General features: G+C 33.7%; 1 pseudogene; it reads left to right on the forward strand.

Annotated features, from left to right (window-relative positions):
- The first annotated feature begins 3,757 nt into the window (after window positions 1-3,757).
- Window positions 3,758-6,954, forward strand: LOC150001639 (structural maintenance of chromosomes protein 4 pseudogene; annotated as a pseudogene).
- The last annotated feature ends 292 nt before the right edge of the window (window positions 6,955-7,246 follow it).

Here is a 7,246-nt window from a genome sequence, read left to right on the forward strand (position 1 = left end):
CAGAGAAGGAAGATGAGTTGACTGAATTGACAAATATTTAGAAAAAAAACAGAATTCACAATTACTCTTTCAGTACTCTGTTAACAAACTTTCTACATGTTTAATGAAGTCTTAATTCTTGGATTAAAAAGGTTTGCTTACTGGACTTTTCTGATCATCTGTGAAAGTCTTATATATCAGGGAAGAAGGAAGTAAAACCAGAGTAGGGTCATTTTATTGCAAATGTTGAGTATAAAAAATAATGATGGAATGATTTAATTACCAAAGTTTTTTTTTATAGATTTTATTTATTATTTTTAGAGAGTGGGGAAGGCAGGGAGAGAGGAACAGAGACATCAATGTGCGACAGAAACATCAGTTGGTTGTCTTTCGTATGCTGGTGACTGGGGACCTGTCCCTGACCCAGGCATGTGCTCTGACCAGGAATCGAACTGACAGCATTTTGGTTTGTAGGCTGGCACTCAATCTACTGAATCACACCAGCCACGGTCAAAGTTTTTCTTAGAGTACATTTTTATTGCAGGGAAGGATAAAGAACATTACAGGAAATTTTAGGACGGAAACTTAAAATTTTCAATGTTGGATGTGAGAAGAGAGGGCAGGATAGGAGCTTAGTTTAACTAGAAGGTAGCAAGTAAGCACTATCAGATAAACCAGTGGTCAGTTCCAAGAAGGTCAAATAAAGAGCAATAGAACTTACAAATAACAAAAGACTGCAAATAAGTAAATCCAGAAATATGCTAAGAGTACTATGTGATAACATGTGTAACAACGAATAATACTTTTATATTTGCCTGCATATATGCAAAATATATCTGGAAGGGATCAAAGGAATTGATTATGAGTTATCTCCTGACAGGGAAATGATTAGTTGGGAAGAGGAAAAGAACAAAACATTTCCAGTATCTATTCTTTGTTAATTTCCAGTTTTGAACAATGTGTTGTCCACTCTAATTTTTACTATTTTAAGGTAAAGTTAAAGCTTCAACTTGAAAAATGATAATGACAAAATTATATAATATTTAATAATACCTTATATTTGTTAAGGTAGGCATTTTACATGCATCACTTCATTTAATCCTTATATATCTTATTTCTCAGAATTTGGGAAACTGAAGTTTGGTGTGTTTGTCTTTTTAAGTTTTTTGACCCTCTGTGGAAGATAGCTAGCATCTACCTTCAATATGAAACTAAAAAATTAATTAAATATCCAGGTAACACCACTGTACCAATTAGCATTACAATTTTTCCAAGTGTTGCATGATAAACTTTTCATGTTATCATATCTATATTCTAATATCTGATTAAAACTGCCTTGAAAATAGAAACATTACGCAGTGCCTAAGGCATTAGAAAGTCTGAACTGTGAGTCTGGAATCTTGTTGGCTATAACTGCAGAGTATGAGTATCTTCTTCTGAAGCCACTAAGCTACCCGCGACATGGACCTAGACTCACTCTGCCTGTGGTGTCTTCTCTCTACCCCTGTGCATTAGCATGAAAGCTGCGGATGGGACTGTGGTATGCTGAAAGCCATGTGGAAATCATTTTTCTCACTGACTCTTCAAATTGAATGTGAGCTGAAGTTCACCTTTTGAAAAATCTTTATCATTTAGTAGGCTGTTCAGTATCACACTTTGCAACAGAGAATTGCCCATATAAATTTTACACATGATTCAGACATCCGATGTTTGAGAAGCAAAGCAACAAACTATGTGAGATCAAACTAGACTCTAACTAGTGCTACATTTTTAGAATCCTGCTGTATATTTTGTTGAATATCTGAAAGAAGAGCAACAAAGAATTGCCCTTCAAAGATTGTAAATAATTCTTAAAATGTCAAAATTTTAATATCTTCACATGTAATATATTTATGAATTTCATAGTGCTTCATCTTTTGTGATAGACATTAATAACTTTATCTCAATTATTTCACACAGGTCTCAAAAGAAGCTTTCTTATATAAATATTATGCTTATAATTTTAATTTCCTGGTCCTCAACCCATAATTTCAGAATTGATCCCCTTACTCTGTGCTAAATACTAATTATTTACTTCATGTATTGACTCTCTTTTTTGTGTATTCAGATTATATTTGACACTATAATAGCTGTTCATTCTACTTGAAAAGAATTTCAGAGATAAGACTTTTCAAATAATTTTTCTACACTAATATAATTGGTTTTGTTTATAAAATGAACTAATATATTGCATTCCTAAACTATTTGTAGTGACTTAGTATGATTCTAAAGCAATTCAAATTTAGAGTTGTGCATTTCATATGTCATTAATGTTCATAAAATTACTATCGCATTCTAATATTAGATTTCATCTCCTATAAGTAATTTCATTTTGAAAAGAAATTATAATTTTTTGAGAGCAAATTCAAATGTCCCAGATAGTGACTTTTATTTGAAACACTATATTCTTTGGAATGATGATATAATGTATTAAAACAATTATTTATTTCTAGATTTTAAATTATTTTATTTTATTTTTCTAGCAAGGGAACGATTGGCTTTTATATTTCACTCTGACACTCCTCATTTCACTAAAACTCATACCACCTGAAAATAATCTAGCACAGGATTATACTTCACCAAGTACAAAAGAGATGGAAACATTTAGGTATCTCCTTGGAGGGAAGGAAATGCTATCTTCAATGTGTCTCTCTATATACTGTGTCAGCCTCATGGTTAAATTATACTATGGTCTCATACTGAGTCCTACTCCCGGATGCACCTCTTATCCCTTTATTAACCTTCAGGATTTTATGATCTGTTAGGCATAGATACACATCTGTTTGACAGACCTAAATCATACCTAGCCACCTGCCTAAGTATTTCAAAGATTACTAGTAAAAATACCTTGAACATATTAAACAGTGCCTAGCTTCACTGTAAGATGAACTCATTTTCTATTCACCACAATCCTATGGCCTCGTTTTCAGCAACTCACATGGTTGACACCTGTGGCTAGTTGGTTTTGAATTTGGGTGAGGAATAACATCTCAGGTTCAAAGTATGTTGCATCTTGTAATAGGAGGAGGGTGCAAATCAAACAGGAGACCATATAATAAAAATTATTTAGAAAGCACTTGTGCCCAAGTATAAATTTAATTTGGAATAAATTTTATGGGTCAAAATGATATCATTGGACCCTCAAGATTTTAAAAGCAATACACTTATATATTTAAAAATGCCTTGATTTTGTCCCATTAATTTTTAAATCTTATATAAAAGGGGCTGATTAATTAGTACAAGTTGGAAATGCTATTAAGTAAATTTTCATTAACATTTTCCAGCTTTTTCCTTAAATATTCTACCTCAACAATTTTAATTTATGTTACAATATAAGAAATGCCCTCAATAATTAATAACTCTGGGTTTAATGAAAGACTGCAGAGATAATAGAAGTTCATCTTTAACTAGAAAAAGTCTTAAAGTCTGTCAAATGGTACATGAAAATAAGAGAGTAAGCTATAGCTAGGATTAATTTTTTTTTCCTATGGCAAGCTACTAGGTTTAGAAACAATAAAAAGCTAGTGTTGGCCTGTGAAACTGCTCTGGTTGAGTCTAAAGAGCTTCTTCGAGAAGGTGGCAGCTACTCCTGGCTCCTTTTCTCTACCCATAACAGAGGCTGGTATTTTGGAATAAGAACCTGAGAAACTTGGAGAAGATAAAGTATATTCAGTCTTCAAAGCAGAAGATCAACAAAGTGGGTAAACTCTGGGAGATCAGGTGACTACAAAAGAAATTTTCAGGGTGAAGTTGAACAAATTGCTATGATGAAACCAAAAGGCCAGACTGAACATGATGAGGGTATGCTTGAATACTTAGAAGATATAATTGGTTGTGGACGGCTAAATGAACCTATTAAAGTCTTGTGTCGGAGAGTTGAAATTTTAAATGAACACAGAGGAGAGAACTTAAACAGAGTTAAGATGGTGGAAAAGGAAAAAGATGTCTTAGAAAAAGAGAAAAACTTAGCAGTTGAATTTCTTATCTTGGAAAATGAAATATTAAAAAAAAAAGAATCATGTTTGTCAATATTACGTTCATGACCCGTAGAAACGAGTTGCTGAAGTGGAAACTCAAAAGGAAAAAATTAATGAAGATACCAAAGAAATTAATGAGAAGAGCAGTATACTGTCAAATGAAATGAAAGCTAAGAATAAAGCTGTAAAAGATATAGAGAAGAAACTGAATAAAATTACAAAATATATTGAGGAGAACGAAGAAAAATTTACACAGCTAGATTTGGAAGATGTTCAAGTTAGGGAAAAATTAAAACATGCTTCAAGTAAGGCAAAAAAACTGGAGAAACAACTTCAGAAAGATAAAGAAAAGGTAGAAGAATTTGAAAATATACCTGCCAAGAATGAGAATATCATAACTGAGACAACAACTAGAAAGAATGTCCTTGAGAAGGAAAAAGAGAAAGAAGAAGAAAAATTGAAGGAAGTTATGGATAGCCTTAAACAGGAAAAACAAGGGCTTCAGAAAGAAAAAGAAAGTCAAGAGAAAGAACTCATGGGTTTCAGCAAATTGGTAAATGAAGCACGTTCAAAGATGGATGTAGCCCAGTCAGAACTTGATATCTATCTCAGTTGGCATAATACTGCGGTGTCTCAATTAAGTAAGGCCAAGGAAGTTTTAATTGCCACTTCTGAGACTCTCGAAGAAAGAAAAGCTGCAATCAGAGATATAGAGGCAAAACTCCCTCACACTGAACACGAATTAAAGGAGAAAGAAAAGGAACTTCAAAAACTCACACAAGAAGAAATAAATTGCAAAAGTTTGGTTCATGATCTTTTCCAAAAAGTTGAAGAGGCAAAGAGTTCCTTAGCAATGAATAAAAGTAGGGGGGAAGTTCTTGATGCAATAATTTAAGAAAAAAAAGCTGGCAGGATTCCAGGAATATATGGAAGATTGGGCGACTTAGGAGCAATTGATGAAAAATATGATGTTGCTATTTCATCCTGTTGTCGTGTATTAGACTACATTGTTGTTGATTCTGTTGATACAGTCCAAGAGTGTGTAAACTTCCTTAAAAGACAAAATATTGGAGTTGCGACCTTTATAGGTTTGGATAAGATGGCAGTATGGGCAAAGAAAATGACCAGAATTCAAACCCCTGAACATACTCCTCGGTTATTTGATTTAGTAAAAGTAAAAGATGAGGAAATTCGCCAGGCTTTTTATTTTGCTTTACGGGACACCTTAGTAGCTGACAACTTATATCAAGCCACAAGAGTCGCCTATCAAAAAGATAGAAGATGGAGAGTGGTAACGTTGCAGGGACAAATAATAGAACAGTCAGGTACAATGACTGGTGGTGGAAGCAAAGTAATGAAAGGAAGAATGGGTTCATCAGTTGTTGAAATCTCTGAAGAAGAGGTAAATAAAATGGAATCACAGTTACAGCGAGACTCTCAAAAAGCAGTAAAAATCCAGGAACAGAAAGTACAACTGGAAGAGGCAGTAGTTAAGTTAAAGCATAGTCAACGAGAAATGAGGAATACCCTAGAAAAGTTTACTGCAAGCATCCAGCCTTTGTCAGAGCAAGAAGAATGTTTGAATGTCCAAGTTAAGGAACTTGAAGCTAATGTGCTTGCCACGGCCCCTGACAAAAAAAGGCATAAATTACTAGAAGAAAATGTTAGTGCTTTCAAGGTGGCTGAGAGAGCTGGTAAAATAGAAGCTGAGGTTAAAAGGTTACACAATATCATCGTGGAAATTAATAATCATAAACTCAAGGCTCAGCAAGACAAACTTGATAAAATTAATAAGCAATTAGATGAATGTGCTTCTGCTATTACTAGACCCGAAGTGGCAATCAAGACCGCTGACAGAAATCTTAAAAAAGCACAAGACTCTGTCTTTCACACCGAAAAATAAATAAAAAATACTGCAAAAGAAGTAGGTGACTTAACAGCAGAGCTAAAAAAATCTTGAGGAAAAAGCAACAGAGGTCGTAAAGAATACAAATGCTGCAGAGGAATCCTTACCGGAGATCCAAAAAGAACATCGTAATCTACTTCAAGAACTAAAAGTAATTCAAGAAAATGAACATGCTCTTCAAAAAGATTCACTTAGTATTAAATTGAAACTTGAACAAATAGATGGTCACATTGCAGAACATAATTCTAAAATAAGATATTGGCAAAAAGAGATTTCAAAAATATCACTGCATCCCATAGAACATGATCCTGTTGAAGAGATTTCAGTTCTGAGCCCAGAGGATCTTGAAGCAATCAAGAATCCAGATTCTATAACAAATCAAATTGCACTTTTGGAAGCCTAGTGTCATGAAATGAAACCAAACCTTGGTGCCATTGCAGTGTATAAAAAGAAGGAAGAATTATATTTACAACGGGTAGCAGAATTGGACAAAATTACACAAGAAAGAGATCATTTTAGACAGGCATATGAAGATCTTCGGAAACAAAGGCTTAATGAATTCATGGCAGGTTTTTATATAATAACAAATAAATTAAAGGAAAATTACCAAATGCTTACTTTAGGAGGTGATGCTGAACTGGAGCTTGTAGACAGCTTGGATCCTTTCTCTGAAGGAATCATGTTCAGTGTTCGACCACCTAAGAAAAGTTGGAAGAAGATCTTCAACCTTTCAGGAGGAGAGAAAAGACTTAGTTCATCGGCTTTAGTATTTGCTCTTCATCACTACAAACCCACTCCCCTCTACTTCATGGATGAGATTGATGCAGCCCTTGATTTTAAAAATGTGTCTATTGTTGCATTTTACATATACAAACAAAAAATGCCCAGTTCATAATAATATCTCTTCGAAATAATATGTTTGAGATTTCAGATAGACTTATTGGAATTTACAAGACATACAATATAACAAAAAGTGTTGTGGTAAACCCAAAAGAAATTGCATCTAAGGGACTTTGTTAAACTTGTTTATACTGAAAATTCATCAAATTGAATCAGCATAGTTTCAGTGTATTATTGTATTACTACTATATTTCTTTGTAAATGATTATAGTCTGTATAAAATTCATATTCCTAAACTGGATCATGTAACCTGGCTCCTAGTTCATGCTGTTAGAAGTCTAATAAATAATTCTCCCTACCTGCTTCTAAGAGATTGTAAGAATCTGACAATTTTGTGAGCAGACTATGGAGAAAATAAGATATCTAGAGGGTCAGGTTGCTGCACTTTTTTTCAAATTGCTACCAGCAGTTAAAGGTATGTTAGTTTAGGTAACATTAAAGTTCT

The sequence above is a fragment of the Furipterus horrens genome, unplaced genomic scaffold, assembly GCF_987537825.1.
Source record: "Furipterus horrens unplaced genomic scaffold, mFurHor1.1.pri manual_scaffold_9, whole genome shotgun sequence".
Taxonomy (NCBI): Eukaryota; Metazoa; Chordata; class Mammalia; order Chiroptera; family Furipteridae; genus Furipterus; species Furipterus horrens.